We start from the raw sequence: 17,659 nt of genomic DNA, 5'->3' as shown, positions 1-17,659 counted from the left end.
GAATGGTCAGTTTAAAAGCTACAAAAATTGTATCAACGAAAAAAAAAAAAAACACACAAAGAAAAAAAAAGAAAAAAGAAAAATTGAATCGTTGAACGAATGGAATACTTTTTTGTTTTGATACGATGTTCCCACAAATTACTTGACACTAGTATGATTTCGAAATGTTATTAATATAATATTTCGTTCAACCAAACATTGAAATTCGAATGCGTGTGTATAACGTAACATTGATATTTGATAGAGAATCGAAAAACAAAAAGCTATAAAAACGAAAAAAAAAAAGAGATAAAATAGAAGTTAATAAAGACATGGAAGCAATTGGAAATAGCATTGTATAATTGAAAACCAATCTCTCTCGAAAAAAGATTGGTTGATCGTATGATCGTATGAGCTCGTAAATGATTCGTAACGCGAAGCAAAGTAGATAGAAAAATAAAAAAAAAAAAAAAGAATACAAAATGGAAAATTGGAAAAAAAAGAAGAGCGAAGAAAACAAACGATGGACAGACACACACGCGCATACAATCGATATAACATAGAAAAAAAATTAATTTGAAAGTCCGAGAAAAAAATGTTGGGCGAGAGGGAGAGAAGGATTAAAAAATTTGAAAAATTATAATGTATCTCTTGACGAACGAGTGGTAATTTTCTACGAGATCAAATGAGACGAGACAAAAATGATTTTAAACGAGCAAAGATAATTAAGATGGCGAATAATGAAGGGACTCGAAGTAGAAAAGATTCAAATGGATCTTTTGCAAAATTATTAATTAATTCTGCCGAGGGACAAAAATAGAACGTAAAAAATGAAATAAAAAATAAAAGAAAATAAATAAATAAAAAGAATAATAATAAATTAGAAACGAACGAAAGTGACTCTGAACGTGCAAAAAAAATCAATAATAGAAAAAACGAAAAATTCAATATTTCAAAATTGAAAAATAAATCTCTCAAAAAATGTTCTATCAATTCCTAAAAAAGAAAGAGAGAGAGAGAGAGAGAGAGAGAGAGAGAGAGAGAGAGAGAGAGAGAGAGAGAGAGAGAGAGAGTGAACCGAACATTTCTACAATAAAAAAAAAAAAGAAAAATTAAAATGAATTTCTCGAGAGATGAGAATCAATCATCTACTACAAAAGAAATAAACGAACGGTTTCATTAAATTCGAACTTTAAAAAAAGAAAAAAAAAGAAGAGGAAAAAAAAAGAAAAACGGAAGAAAGAAAAGAAAGAGGAACAACATTTCGACGATCTCATTATTGTTCAATTACTATCGAAAATCCTGATTCAAAATAGCAAAGCACGACGTTCTTTTGAGATGAACATTTCGAATGGACGTCGTTTGTGCTCGGATATCTGATCGCTATAATCTCTCTTTCTCTCTCTCTTTCTCTCTCTCTTTCTTTCTTTCTCGTAGCAATTCGAAGTGAAAGGAAATGAGTTGAAATCCCTCATCGGTGGAGGTAATTTGATTAAAGGAGTCTTTAACGTAAATTAGAAGCGGAAGAGGTGTTCAAGAATACGCGTTGCCAACGAGCCGATTGATCCTCAACATCGTCCTGGACGTAGTAGACGTAGCAGACATGTAGTAGTGTAGTAATCGTAGTAGTAGCAGTAGTAGTAGTAGTAGTAGTTGTAGTAGTAGTAGTAGTAGTTGTAGTAGTCGTCCGGACGATTCTTACCCTTTGATATCAAAGGGTACCTCGTTATTGCTCGACATTATAGCACATTATCCAATTTCCCCTCACTCTCTCGTTAAATTCTCTTACTGTCTTTCTGTTTCTCTCTCTCTCTCTCTCTCTCTCTCTCTCTCGCTCTCTCTTTCTCTTTCTGTCTGTCTGTCGGTCTATCTCTCTGTCTTTTTCTCTTTATCTATCTTTCATGCACATACTCTTGCAAATTACATGACATTAAAACGTCATTCGTCGGTGAAACTCGTAAAATTCAAGCTTTGGCTACTTTATCTATGCATTTCTGAACACAGAGAGAGAGAGAGAGAGAGAGAGAGAGAGAGAGAGAGAGATTCTCTCAAGCAATTTCTTCGTTTGATCGTTTTGTAAAAAAGAGATAGAGTATCGGATTAATTAAAAGAGAAAAAAGAAAAGAATCGTATGGTTTCTAAAGTGGCTACTCGATATTTCGAATCTCTTTCGCTGCCTCTATTCTCAATTTTTTTTATACTGTTTTTTATACCGAAAAAAAGAAAGGAAAGAGGAAGAAAAAAAAAGAGAGGAAAAGAAACGATAGAGAATTGTTCGTTATTTGGACAATCGAAGAAGAGAAGATAGATGGTAAAATTAATTAGATGGTAAAAAAGAAGAAAGTTATATCGATAGATCAATAAAATATTAATACGAATAACAATTTGGAAGATTATAAAGAAAATAATTCGTAAAAGATTAATAGTCAAGTATATATATATATATATATATATATATATATATATATATATATATATAAATAAAAACAATGCATAAATGATTAATAATCGCAATAGAATGCATAATGCATACAATCAAATTAATCAGAAAAGCAAAGAAGGCAAAAAAAAAGAAAGAAAGAAATTCTTAAACATATACGTATATATGCATAATCGAATTAATTAGAAAAAACATAATGAAAATAAGTAACAAAAAAATAAAAAATTAAACGCGCACACATGCACACACGTATACATGCGTGTACATACATATAAATAGAACTGCGTTAATTCACTTTTGATGCGGTCAGCAAAGGAAGAATTCGTTTTCTATCGTTAATTTGATAATAATAAAAGTGGTTGGTCAGGAATAGAAAAAACAAAAAGACAGAGAAAGAGAGAAAGAGAGAGGAAAAGAGACAGAGAGAGAGAGAGAGAGAGAGAAAGAAAGAGAGAGAATGAGAGAAGGAAAATTCTGGACACGATTGCACGACATCGTCTGACTCTCCGGAACACGGTTCCGGACGCGGAAAGTGGCTCGTTCCACCGGTGGCACGTAATTTCGTAAAGCAGTTACGAAAATGTCTTCCATTAGACGTGTTCTCTCCCGGGACCAAATGTAGCCGACAAAATTGCTAAATGATATCTTGTAAATCGCACAAAAATACGGGAACCAGTTAAGGAAACCTTTTCTTTTCTTTTTTTTTTTTTTTTCGAACTATAATAGTTACACGTGTGCTGGATTTTTTCTTTTTCTTTTTCTTTTCTCTTTTTTGTGCACAATTCTTTTTATTTTTACGAAATCTTTGTTTTGGGTTTTTTTTTTTTCTTTTTATACGCAATACGAACCGTAGAAAGAGAGAGATAAATGAAAACAATTTTGTACATTTCTCTACACATTTCGAGATAGCGCGTTATATATAAATATTGCAATTTTATATATATATATATATATATATATATATATATATATATTTCTTCTATCGTGTTTCTGTATTGCTCTTTTCGAATTTATTTACGAAAAAGTTTATTAACGACGAAACGTATTCATTCATGAATATGCATTGACTGTGATGGGATATCTTCTCGAAAGACGGATCATTTCGGTCTACTAGTATAAACTATGCAAAATAGTGAAAAAGGCATCCCCTCCGAAATGATCAATAACAATACCTTTTTATAATATTTTCTATCTTTCATTTTAATCTCTCTCTTTCTTTCTACAATTAATATTGCATAGGAAAAGAGAAAAAAGTGTTTTTATATGAATTCTGTATCAATATGATATCACTTGTATCACTTTACTTATTTATTTTTTTATCATCTTAAATTGTCCAACACAGTTACGAACGCCTGAAATAAATTATCTTTCTCTTTTTATGGAGAAAAATTATTCTCTCGAAGAACATGATAAATAGCCATAATTTTTTTTGTTGTTGTCGTTCTATCCTTTTAAATTATTCCACATGGTTACGAACATTTAAATAAATTATGTTTACTTATCAGTTCTTCTCCCTCTATCTCTCTCTTTCTTTCTACTGGAAAAATTATTTTCTTAAAACAGATTTTATATATATATATATATATATATACGTATGTATGTATGTATGTATATATGTATGTATAGTATAAAAAAAAAGAAAAAAAAAAGAAAACAGCCATAACTTTTATCCACTCGTTTTGTTTACCCTATTAAATTATTCCACGTGGTTATGAATAAATTAATCTTAATTCCCTTTCTCTATCTACTAAAAAATGATTTTTCAGACGTATAAAAAGCAGTCCTCATAACTTTGATCAACTCTCTACCAATAAACTATATATTTCTCACGTCACGTATATCTTTCTTTTTCCTATCTTTTCTCTTAAATTATCTAACGTCGTGGTTACAAATATTTCAATAAATTATGTTTACTTATCAATTTTTATTCTATCTCTTTCTATCTATCTTCCCCTTCTTCTCTCTCTCTCTCTATTTCTATTCGGAGAAAAAAATTATTTTCCAAGAGTATGAAAAGCAGCTATAATTTTCTTCAAGTGGTTAGTCCCAACCTACGAACGTTACCACGAGCTTTACTTTACCACCTTAACATGGAAGCCCATTTTTTCGTTACCCACCCCTTAAGCAATGTCGAGACGACGACGACGACGACGAAGACGACGACAACGACTACGATGACTACGACGACGACTACGACATACCTTACATCAAGTTACCGTCATTTACACCGTACTACTACCACCCTTTCTCCCTTCTACCTTAAATCTCGCAATACCTTTCCTTCTTCTTTTAGCCACGTCCAATAAAGCGTTCGAGGTGATTCGTAAAGCTGTGGCTGAGATACGACATGGAAAGAGGGTTCGGGGAGAGTAAACGGGGTGCAAAATGCAAATGCAATTAAGTCGTGACACCGCCTTACTTCTTCGAACACCCCTTTACCACCCTTCCTCTCTCTCTCTCTCTCTCTCTCTTTAACCACCCTCTTTTCCTCGTTTTCTCAACTGCGACTCTCGTAAAGATGTGCCAGCGAACTCTCGTTTCTTTCCTTTCTCGTTATTTATTTTTCTTTCCTTTTTCTTCTTCTTCTTCTTCTTCTTCTCTCTCTCTCTCTCTCTTTATTTTTTTTTTAATTTTTTTCCATCATCTTTTCCTCCTTTTTTCTTTTTTCTTTTTTTAATTAGAAGACATAAGAAACGGTACGTACACCGTTTCGATCCAATTTAAATTTCCCGCGAGAAATGTTCAACTATTTTATATATTCTTTTTGCGATATAAGTTTTGTAATAAATAAATAAATAAATAAATAAATGAATGAATGAATGAATGAATGAATAATTAATAAATAAAGTTAATTTCATGTGACTCTATATATAGTATATAACATAATACATCTTTTTATCTCATTTCTTCGATAAAATGAATATTAATTATTAATTATTGTACGCGTTATAATATAGTTAACGATATAAATTGCACGTTATACATTTATAATACATTTCGTTTGAACACAAAAAAGAATTAATTATCGTCAAAATTAATAATCGTAAAATAAATTAATCAATAAATAAATAATAAAATTATCTCTCTACAACTTCAAATAACTTATTTCATTTTATCGACAAGAAATAATTCATTATTATACGTAGCATATTATATATTTATACATTATGTCCATATAATATTTTATTAAACGTGAAAGATGCGCTTTTCAAAGAAACGAAATAAATAATGTATTTAAATTAATGAATTAATTAATTAAATAATTAATAATGAAATTAAGTTTCTACAACGTTATAAATATAGTCTATTTTATTTTTTGTTATAATAAAGGAAATTAATTGTTACTAGAATAGAATACTGTAATTATTATTATAAGTTTAACGTTACTTTGTATGATATTCCTCTTTGTTTTAAAACGGAAAAAAAAAGAATAGTATGTTAGAAAGAGAAAGAAGAGACAGAAAAAGAAAGAAAAAAAGAGAGAGACAGAGTTAATACAAAAGTTGAGCTTTTACGAGATAAGAGTAACGATCGTTTTCCCTGCCATAACTTTTCTAAGTACTGTCGTTAAAACGTTTCCTTGTTATTACACTAGTAACGAAAGGATAATGAAAATTTCACGAGTCTCGAGTCGGTAACGAGACAGAAGAGAGAGAGAAAGAGAGAGAGAGAGAGAGAGAGAGAGAAAAAGAGAGAGAACGTAAGGAATCTAGAATTATTTTTCAGTCGACAGTATAAGAATTCAATAACGAATTTTACATTCATTTTCCTATCTCTTTCCTTTTCTTTTTCATTTTTTTTCTTTTTTTTTTTTCATCTTCCCTCTTTCATTTAAAGGATGAACATGGACATTTCAAAGAAAGAAAAAGATATTTCGTTCCAATGCAGAACGTAAGTGCTTACTACAAAGTAATTTCAATTAAACTTTTTAATTATAAGTGTGGACTAGGTGACGAACAAAGGGATAGAAAAAGAAAGAAAGAGATGGAGAGAGAATCCGTGTTAATCCTTCTTAGTTAAAAGAAAGGTAGAAAGAAAGAAAGAGTCTATATTAATCCATATTACTCAAGTACGTGTGTATGAGTACGTGTACGTGTATCAGAGAGAGAGAGAGAGAGAGAGAGAGAGAGAGAGAGATATTGTTGATGTCAGGATATAGCATTTAAATTGACCAAAACAAATTAAATAACAGAAAGCCATCTGGCCACGTGCGATAATCACGTTTTCGATTCCTTTTAAGTTTAGACAAAAAAAAAGAAGAAAGAAGAAAAAAGGAAGACGAATACTTTAATAAAAAGAAAAAGAAAAAAAAAGAAAAAAAAAAGAAAAAAAATTGAAGTTATGAATATTTTTAAATCGCATATAATGATAATCTTTCTTTACGAAATATAACATGTAATATTATTTTTTATGTTTACCTTATCACTCTGTTTCTTCCTTCTCTCTATCTTTCTCTTTCTCTCTCTCTCTCTCTCTCTCTCTCTCTCTCTCTCTTATTCTTTTTCGTGATATGTATATATGTATATACATGTATGCATACATACATATATTTGTTAAAAACGTACAAACGTTGCATGAACACGAATTTTGATCCCTTTTGTGGCATTTTCCTCGGGCAAACTCGACGTTTCATCTCTTGTTCTTTCTCATACTCTCTTTCTTTCTCTATTTCTCTCTTCTCTCTTTCTCTATCTCTTTTTTAAATGAATACGAAATATATAAAAATGGATGTATGTATTATAAATCGTGTAAAAAGTTGAATCAAAAAGAAAAACCGTGTGTGACGTAGATAAGAGGATAGAAAAACAAAGTTCATAACGAAAAACGTTGAGAATAATCCGTGTACCGCGAAAAGTTACAAAAATGTTTGTACAAAAAGGATTAAACGTCGAAAGAGTCCATCGGAAAATATCAGCGAGAAATCCTATTTTTTACGTTAGAATTACTTCCTGTTTATACACACATATACACACGTTTATATATGTACACATACACCATAAACATATCCATACCTATTTTTAGATACATATATATATATATATATAATATGATTATATAATATATTATATAATATCTATTATATACATATCTTTTATATACAAATACTTGATATAAACGTTCTTATTTTATACGTATGTATTTATCACATATACGTGAACGCTCAAGAACGTATATACATATATATATATATATATATATTATATACTTATTACACATAGATACATATAAAGATATTAGCAATTTATTACATATACGTAAACATATAAATACATATAAATGTATTTATTATATATGATATGTCGATAAATGGGTAGATTTATAAGTCTACGGCGCGATGCTTCGGAAGCCATTAGATTTATAAATTCGACCGAGTTCGTCCATCCAACGTAATCGAGATTTATTAATGCCCGGGATTTGCGAGAGTCCTCTATCCAAATTGAGCACTGAAATCGGTCGTAGCGATAACAACTGCCGGACCGTCGCCATTTCGAGAATATAACGGACAGCCATCGATACGTTTTCATCGGGTGGGACACACACGATGCGAACGCACGATTCTCACACTGAAACGAAAATTCTATTTAAACGCGATATTACGTAAAACGTTATGCCGAGAATTGCTTCCGACATGGGCGCGCGTACAACAATAATAAAAATGGACGATTCGTTCGAAGTACGGCATACAAGTTCTCATGCGAATTGTAAATTTCAATATTTCAACGTTTCTCCTTTCCTTTTTTTTTTTTTTCATTCTACCTTCTCTTTATCTTGATTCTTTTTTTCTCCTTCTTCCTTTTTTTTTCGTTCATTATATCGAAAAAAAAAATATATATATATTATTTTCGAATTAAAAATAATGCTTTTCGATGATCATCTGTAATATTTTTTATTTCTTATCGATAACGATGAACGAGAGAAGGGCAGTAACAGTAATTTTAGTGTTATATATGAATTATATAAAAAGATCATTCGTTTATATATATATATATATATATATATATATATATATATATATATATATATATACATATATGTTAACTCAATATCATTTTGAAAATATTGGAGAATTTATTGCATAGAAGCAGATATCGTTCTTACTCATCAAATAAATATCCGAAATATTATAAATGAATTTCGAGAGAGAAAAAGATAGTAATATATATATATATATATATATATATATATATATACACACACACACACACACACACACACACACACACACACACACACACACAATAATTAATAATTAAATAATTATAAAAAGTCATCAAAAAAAACCATCGACAATCGAATAAAAATAATTTCTCTTACATCCCTATTCCCTAAAAAGAAAGAGACAAATATACTCATAACAATAATAGATAAAACATAATCAACAAAAAAAACTGAGAAATCAAACAAAAAATAAATTTCTTTTAACGAAGACAATCTTTCGAAAATAACGAATTGCTTAGACAAATTAAAAAAAAAACGATCAAAGAAAAACAAACAGACAGACAGACAGACAGACAGACAAAGAAAAAGAGAAAGAAAAAGAAAGAAAGAAAGAGATAGTTCTATTAAATATAAGAATCGATTTTTTTCCCGAGAACTCTCCACTATCTCTTTTTTCTTTCTTTTTTTCTCTCTCCCTTCTTTCTCTCACATTTTACATCGTAACTGGGTCTGTTCCAAGCCTCTACCTCAAACTCTTGATCCTCTCGAGGAAAAGGTAGTAGAGGACATCATGGCCGAGGTCGATTCGTATCGTCCTATCCACCCTCCCACCCTAACCCCACCCACCACTTGAAAAGGGAGACTCGAAGCAGCCTCGTGGCAAAATATTTGAGTATACGCTACAAACGTTTGCCCTCGTCCTCGACATCACGTAATAAAGCGCCAGAGCACTTTTCCGATAATGCCCTTCCATCTTTCCGATCTACACTTCACCCTCGTGAAGCCGTGACCACCCCTTTCGATTCACCTTCTCTTACTCTCTAACTAAACCTCTACCTTACTCACTCTCTCACTCTTTCTCTCTTTCTCTCTCTTTCTCTGTATCTCTGTATCTCTGTCTCTGTCTGTCTTTTTCGTTTCCTTTCTCTCTCTCTCTCTCTCTCTCTTTCTATTTTTTTTGTAACCAACCGACTTCCTTCGATTCGATCACTCTAATCGGCTTTTTTCTCTCCCAGTTTTCCCCTTTTTTAATAGTTCGAAGTCATACGAGGTTTTAATACTTCGAGTAAAAATAAAATACGAAAAGCGAAATCTATTTGATAGGTATTATACACACACGTGTATATAAGATAATATTCTAACGTACTTGCGTACGACTTTTTTTTAAATTTACCTTTCATTAAAATTTTCTTTTCTCCTTTTAATAAACCTTCCACAAGAAAGTAGGAAATTTAGAAATTATGCTGAAATGTATGTTCTTTCTTGCGAATATCATGTATACGAAGGGGAAATTATTGTTTGACTTTCTTCGCTTATTTTTAATTAATTTCTTTAAACTATGTATTAATACTGTATCGGGTTTAAAGTGCCATCGTATATATTCTTATATTTTTTTAATAATCGTCTTTATTCAAATCATATATATATATATATATATATATATATATATATATATAATCATATAATTATATATATTATAATTATATATATATATATACATAATTTTTTCACAATGACATAATATAAAACTAAGTAAAGATTTAAGTTGAAATAAGAAGTTAGGAGAAACATGCGTATGTACTGTTACTCTTAAATATAGAACGACCGATAATCCGAGATAAACTTTTTGCTCTCTCGTAGGAAGCTTTTCCTGGTGGTTATTTCGCGCGAAACATTTCTCGATGTGATTTAATACTACACGTATACACACACACGTATACACACAGATATACAACACAAATAGAAAAAGGAAGGAATAAAGAGAAAGAGAGAAAGAGAAAGAGGGACAAATAGAAAGAGGAAGGGAGAAAGAAAGAGAAAGAGAAAGAGAAAGAGAAAGAGAGAAAAAGAGAGAAATATAGGAATGACGTGAAAGTCGGAGAGAAAAATTGCGGCGATCGCAATTTCTCGTTCGTGAAGGAATAAACGTAAAGGTTGGGAGGAAAAGGGATGAAAGTGGAGAAGGGATAGGTTAGTGGGTGAGGAGGCGTAGAAAAGGGAGATGGGAGTATTGCGTTTTGAGAAACGTTGATTAATTTCATGCTTACAACGATGCAGGACCCAACCTCGAAAGGTTTCTCGAGCAGGTGCGAGGTAATGGATAACTATATGTATCGGTTGGCTCAGAAAGCACGATTAATCACAGACCTTGCGACAGTTTTCTCTCGTGGTGTTAAAAAGAGAAAGAGAGAGAGAGAGAGAGAGAGAGAGAGAGAGAGAGAGAGAGAGAGAGAGAGAGAGAGAGCTCTTTTCAAATCTTCTTCGATTTCTCAAACCAAAACTTTCCCTGTCTTCCATATCTTTTTGAATTATGCGACTTGCACGAGTACGAATTATTTTCTGCCAATACTTCGAGAAGGGAATGAAAAGTGGTAGATGAAAAATATTGTCATATATAGACAAATTGGTCCTTCTCTAAGTAATGCTTTTTAACACGTTGAATATGTTAACGTTATTTAATTTTGTAGAGTTTAATTATAGTTTGTTTTAGATGTATGATATATATGTATATTGTATGTATTAGATATTTGTCATAATAATAATAATTAGTGATGATAGATATAACTTATACTAGATATTAGTATATTATTATATTATATTATATTATATTATATTATATTATATTGGATTATATTATATTATACTGTTTACAGAATCCAATATAACCAAAGTTTAATCTAAAAAGTATGTTTAAATAAAGTACACAAACTACAAGAACAAATATCAATTCGTATTAAATCGAGTTGAGCTATTAAAAATATTTTACCTATTACAAAAACTCAAGCGAACTTTCGCAAATTATCAAGTGCAAAAAATAAATAACGGTACGAACAATGTAAATTTCATTCTTTCGAGAGAGCGGATCTACAAGAAAAAAGAGTTATCGGAAATTAGTACGTGGCATTATTGAAATATATTAGATAAAAAAGAAAAGAAAGAAAAAAAAAGAAAAAACAGAACGAAAACAGAAAAAGTTTGCGCAAATGGAAATGGAAATGGAAAAATTCGTTCGTTCGAGAGCAATATTGTGTAAAAAAATATAATAATTGATTATTATAGTATTACGTTTCTGAAAAAGAAAGAAAAAAAGAAAAAAGTAAAGTAAAGAGAAAAGAAAAAAAAAAGAAAGAAAGAAAGAAAATGCAATACTTTCGAGAGCTTCGTAGGATAGTAAATTTAACGCGAGCAAATCACGAACTAGCTAGAGGCTTCGCTCGATAAATAAGACAGCGTGTTGCTTCGTCGTTGCAATATGGGTGGGAAGATGGTTACTAGGAGGAAAGGGTGGCTAGAGAAGCTAGAGGTGAGCAATTACAGGTTGTGACCTCTCACCCTTAAGTCAGGACGTGCCATACGAGCTCGTAAAGGTCGTGGACGTCATCCCTCTCGAACGAAATGGTCCATGAAAGATTTAAACGTTTTCTTTTCTCGGTCTCTCTTTTGGTATACGAACTCGAACGAAGGTCAATTCGAAGCCCTTTTGGGTTGAAAGAAAAACGATAGTGGTTGGTATGCCATTTAACCATAGTGCTATATGAACGTACGAATACTGCTAAGAATTTTATGAATTTTATGAAAGGACGATGTTCGTAATTTGTTAATACTTTCTTTTGTATTTTTATTATTATTTTTCTTATTATTCGAAATTCTTAAGCAGAGTAAAAGTAATACGATAATATTGTAGATATTATCTATATGTATTATATAACGTATATGTATCAATATATGTACTTATATAATATATATGTGTATATATATATATATATATATATAGGTATGGGAAGTAATATAAAAAAAGTATAATATAATATGTAACAAGAAATATATAGGAAATTATAATAATCGAGTAATACAATTGTACGTAACTAATATAATGTTCTAATAAAATATAACGATAGAAAACGATTAGAAATTATATTACGTCTTAACGAAGTAATATACGTACGATAAAGGATAATAAATTATGATATCAGATCTATTTAAATGAAATAATTACACACACACGCGCACACTCACACACATACACATACGATTAATTAATTATATATGAAATTACAATTACCTTTTCGTTGTAAAATAATCTTAAAATAAAACGTAGAAATTCTAACGACCGTCTCCGTCGACAACACGTATTAGACTGAGGAAACAAGTTTAAACGTGTCGCGAAATACCCGTCTTCTATTTCAAAACAAAGACACGGAATAAAAACCAAATACAAAAACAAGCAGCTTATCGTTTATCCAAACAAAACATATCGAAGTCGACACGATCTAAATACATAGTAACGTTCTTGACTCAGAAAAATAAAACAAATAATAAAACGAAAGAAAGAGAGAGAGAGAGAGAGAGAGAGAGAGACAGACAGAGAGAGATAGAGATAAATATAGAGAATATTCTCTAAGAATTTTTAAATGTACATACAAACAAATGTATATACAAATATACGTACAAAAATTTTTTTTTTAAAATACCTATTATTATATTGCATATATTAATTTCTATCATTAGTAAAAATTCAAATTTTAAAATATATAACAAATATAAGAACTCTCTCTCTCTCTCTCTCTCTCCCTCTCTCTTTCTCTCTCAGAGTTTTAAATAATATATATATATACGTATATGTGTATATGTATCTGTGTGTATGTAGAAGTAACAAGAAAAGCAAAATGCTCTCGTTTTATATTTATACAATATCTCGTTTTATATTATAGCATTAAATTTCACCCCAAAATAACATTTTTTCCATGGTTAAATATTTGCATTATATAAATTTGTTTTGTTATAATAAATGAATATTTGCAAACGATGTAAAACATGGTAGTAGACACATATACACATATATATATATATAAAATACAAATTTTATATATATATAAAATAGAAGAAACATAAAAAAAGAAAGAGCTTTCTCTTTTGCATTATACAAGTTCTACCGGGTTGCATTTCAACAATAATAAAATGTTCTCACGCATCAGCGCGTACAATATACGTAAATTTGTTTTCTATAATAAATGAATGTTCACAAATGATGTAGATATACAACATAAAAGAAACACGAAAAAAAAAGAAAAGAAAAGAAAAGAAAAGAAAAAAAAAAGAAAGAAGAACAAAGAATCAAAAAGAAAAAGAAATGAAATTTCTTTCGTGTATTATGCAAGTTGTACCGTGCAATGCGGTTGCATTGAGAGTTGTAGCAAAAGTTCTACAGCTCGACAAAATAAAATTTTCTCGCATACGTAAAGAAAGATAAACCTTGTTCTCTATAATAAATACATTTATAAATCATTTAAAAAGAGTATACGATATCTACAAAGGACATAAGAAACGAACTTGGTCTTGCATTACATATAACCATTGTTACGTTTTCAACAATGTATATATATATGCATGTACATATATACTTTTTGCAAAGGTGTAAGACTAGAGGACGAATTCTCTATGCGTTCATCCGTACTCAAACGGAGTGTAGAAACAGAATAAGGACTGCAAGATATATACATACATACATACATACATACATACATACATATATATATATATATGTATATATATATATATATATATAAAGAGAAAGCTCGGACGAAGGCGGAAAGTGATGCCAGGAGGAAGAAGGTCTACCAACTGCAACGTAGCGAGAAATTACGTTTCCGCAGCCGGTACCGCAGACATTCCTCCGGCTTGTCTCTTCCGACCATCCTGAGTCCTTGCAATTCTACGAATCGGCTCCTTCTCAACCTCTTCTTCCTCCACCTTCTCCACTTCCTGCTTTTCCACCTTCTTCTACTCTCTATTCTGTCTGTCTGTCTGTCTGTCTGTCTGTCTGTCTGTCTGTGTGTCTGTATGTCTGTCTATCTCTTTCTCTCTTTTTCTTGCTCTATCTTTGTTTCTCCAGACGTTTCCGACAGAGAAACCCTCTTTTCAACCACTCGAAAGTCCATGTCGAGTCATGGCGATTGAACTTAAATGTGATTGTCTTTCTTTCTTTCTTTCTCTTTCTCTTTCTCTTGATCTTGATCTCTATCTTTCTTGCACTCGTTCCATGTCTAAACGATCTTCTTATATCGTTCCTATGAAATACTTAAGGCGAATGAAGGAAAAGAAATGAGACGACACGAAAAATAGAAAGGTAGAGAGAGAGAGAGAGAGAAAGGGAGAGGGAGAAACGGTTGATTGGAGTGTTCGTTGAAATTCGTTTTTTCTTTATTTTTCTTTTCATTTTGTTACTTTTGTATGTCTTTTTCTTTTTTTCTTTTTTTTTTTTTGGATAATCAGAGAAAAGAAAGAAAAGAGAAGATATATTATAATGGTCTCGTTATAAGGATAATGTTATTATTGTAATTGGAATGGTATCGTCATCATTTTGTATAATATTTTCTTGTTCCAAATAAAATATAATAGATGTTAACAAACGTAATCAAAAAAGAAAGGAAAAATAAAGATTCGTCAGAGAGAAAGAGAGAGAGAGAGCTATAAGAGTATTATTTTGATTGAATCTGTTTTTTAAGCATAAAAAAGAAAATTATTGTAATGCTCTCGTTAAAGTTATGATCAATGAAATTGCATTGTCATTATTGTCTTATATATATATATATATATATATGTGTGTGTGTGTGTGTGTGTGTGTGTGTGTGTGTTTCTTTATATAAATAACAAATAGTATACGTTAATAAAACTGATAGGGAATGTTCGCACTAAAAGTCATAAATATGATTGAATTCGCATGCATGACATAAAAAAAAAAAAAAAAAATAAAAGAAAAAAGATTCCAATAGCCTCGTTGGAGAAAAAGTTATTATCGTCATATTGTCGAATCAATCGACATTTATAATCGTTTCCTATAAATATATCCTTTCATTTACCATAAATAAGAAATACAACGGGAAATTAAATAAAACTCATATAAAATAAAATATAGATAGAGATAAAAAAGAAAACAAGAAGGAAAGAAAGAAAAAAGAAAAGAAAGAAAGAAAGAAAGAAAGAAAGAAAGAAAAAAGGAAAGAAAGAAAGATTGACCACATAAAAGCTATAAATATTAATGGCTGGAATCAATGAGTATCATAAGCAAGAATCTTTGGCTCATTTCCGAGGTTATTGCTCCCCGTCCTCGTGCAAACTTTGTCTGAGATCGCTCGGTTCGTGAAAGTATTGTTAAAAGTTTTGCATTTGAGTTCTTTGCAAGAGAAATAAAGAAAGAAAGAAAGAAAGAAAGAAAGAAAGAAAGAAAGAAAGAAAGAGAGATGTAGAAAGAGAGAGAGAGAGAGAGAGAGAGAGAGAGAGAGAGAGAGAAATCTTCTGAAATATTTAAAGTATACTTTCTCTCTTTCTCTCTCTTTCTATTTCCATCTCTTTCTCTATCTCTATATCTCTCTTTCTTTCTCTTTCTCTTTCTCTATCTCTATCTTCATAGAATACTTTTATCGATATCATAGTTCGAAAGATCGAACCTTAAAGACTATTGTTTGTACAATGAACAATGATCATCTTCGATTTATAGAGCCATAAAAGGGTCTCAACGAGAAGCATGACTAGTAATTGGGAAGAGTAGAAGGAATCTTCTATCTATCTCTATCTCTCTATCTCTCTCTTTCTATTAGACAGAAACTTTAGTCTTTCATGTCCCTTCCTCATCTCTCTCTGTCTCTCTCTCTCTCTTTCTCTCTCTTTCCGTCTCTTTTCGATAAAACTTTCAACGAAGACCATTCTCCTTATCAGAGAAGCACGAGACTAAGACCGCCCTTCTTTTGGTCCATCGAAATCCTTCGAATCCTATTCGATCGAGATAGAAAAATTTTATTGTCCTGCCATTTGAATTCTATCTCGGTTATTTGAAAAATTATTTCGTAAGGGAAAACGAAAAAGAAAGAAAGAAAAAAAAAAGTAAAAGAAAAAAAGGAGAGGAAACATTTGATCAGACGATTAGAAAGAAACAAGCCAACTATTTCTCTCTCTCTCTCTCTCTCTTTCTCTCTTTATTTCTCTTCCTCTCTATGTCTTTTTATTCGCCAAAAACTTTAGTCCTTCATCTCTCTTTCTCTTTCCCTTCGATAAAACTTTCAACTAAAACCATTCTCCTTATCAAAGAAGCACGAAACTAAGATCGTCCCTCTTGGTTGTCCATAGCAATTCTTCGAATTCTGTTCGACCGAGATAAAAAAAACAAAATTCATTGACCTACCATCCAAATATCTTATCGATTACTTGAAGAATTGCGTCGTTAGAAGATAAGAAGAGAAAAAGAGAGAGAGAGAGAGAGATAAGAAAAAGGAAAAAAAAGAAGAATTAGTAGAGAAAGAACAAAGAGAAAAAAAGAAGAAGAAGAAAACTAATTTAAAACAAAAAAAAGGAATAAAAAATAATAGAAAGGAGAAAAAACATTTGATGGGACCATTAGAAAGGAACAAGACATCTCTCTCTCTCTCTCTCTTTTATTTTTCTTTCTCCATGGTTGTGGACAACGTAACTCCAATCATGCGAGTCGTTAGCGACAATCTCTGCAGGCTAACGTTTTGCTTCAGCAATGGTACTCGTACGCAGTTGAAAGTAATGTAGCGCAAGCGGCGTGTAACGATTGAGCTGTTACTTTTTATGGATTTTCATTTCCTATAGAAAAGAAAAAGAGAAAGAAAGAGAGAAAGAAAGAGAGAGAGAGAGAGAGAAGTATATTCGAAGTCGTTTCGCGAACCAAATACCGACGCTTTGCATAACAATTCTTTTACGAAGAGCCAGCAAAGCCATCGAAATTGGTTACATAATGCAACGAATAAGAGAGAGAGACATAAACAGAGAAAGAGAGAGAGAGAGAGAGAGAGAGAGAAAGCTTTAGATTGGTGCTACATTCATCTCACTTTCTTTCTATTTCTTTATTTCTTTCTCTCTCTCTCTCTCTCTTTCTCTCTGTCTCTTTCTCTGTCTATCTGTCTCTCATTCCGTCTCTCTCTTTAAGTCTTTCGAAGCTTTCGAAGAGAGTGGAAGCTCGATAACAAAGAAAATAGCTTAAGTAAGAGAGAGAAAGAGAGAGAGGGGGAAGGTGAGAGGGAAAAGAGAAGATAATCGTTGCTTCTTCAGAAATTACGCTTC

At 31.1% G+C, this 17,659-nt stretch overlaps 1 protein-coding gene across 8 annotated transcripts in view; it reads right to left on the bottom strand.

Annotated features, from left to right (window-relative positions):
* Nucleotides 1-17,659, bottom strand: part of LOC127069087 (neuroligin-4, Y-linked-like) — a 188,733-nt gene that overhangs the window by 92,713 nt on the left and 78,361 nt on the right. Inside the window, exon 1 of one of the 8 annotated variants that reach the window (XM_051005776.1) lies at nt 12,642-12,662. The exons of 6 other annotated variants lie outside the window; for them this stretch is intronic. The gene's annotated coding sequence lies outside the window, so the exon portion shown is untranslated. Of the gene's footprint in view, nt 1-11,911; nt 12,065-12,641; nt 12,663-17,659 lie in introns of those variants that run through there. One more of the 8 variants, XM_051005775.1, reaches the window with a different exon arrangement.

Source organism: Vespula vulgaris, chromosome 14, assembly GCF_905475345.1.
Source record: "Vespula vulgaris chromosome 14, iyVesVulg1.1, whole genome shotgun sequence".
NCBI lineage: Eukaryota > Metazoa > Arthropoda > Insecta > Hymenoptera > Vespidae > Vespula > Vespula vulgaris.
The sequence above is the reverse complement of the archived record's forward strand: the minus strand, read 5'-3'. Positions and strand labels throughout refer to the sequence as shown.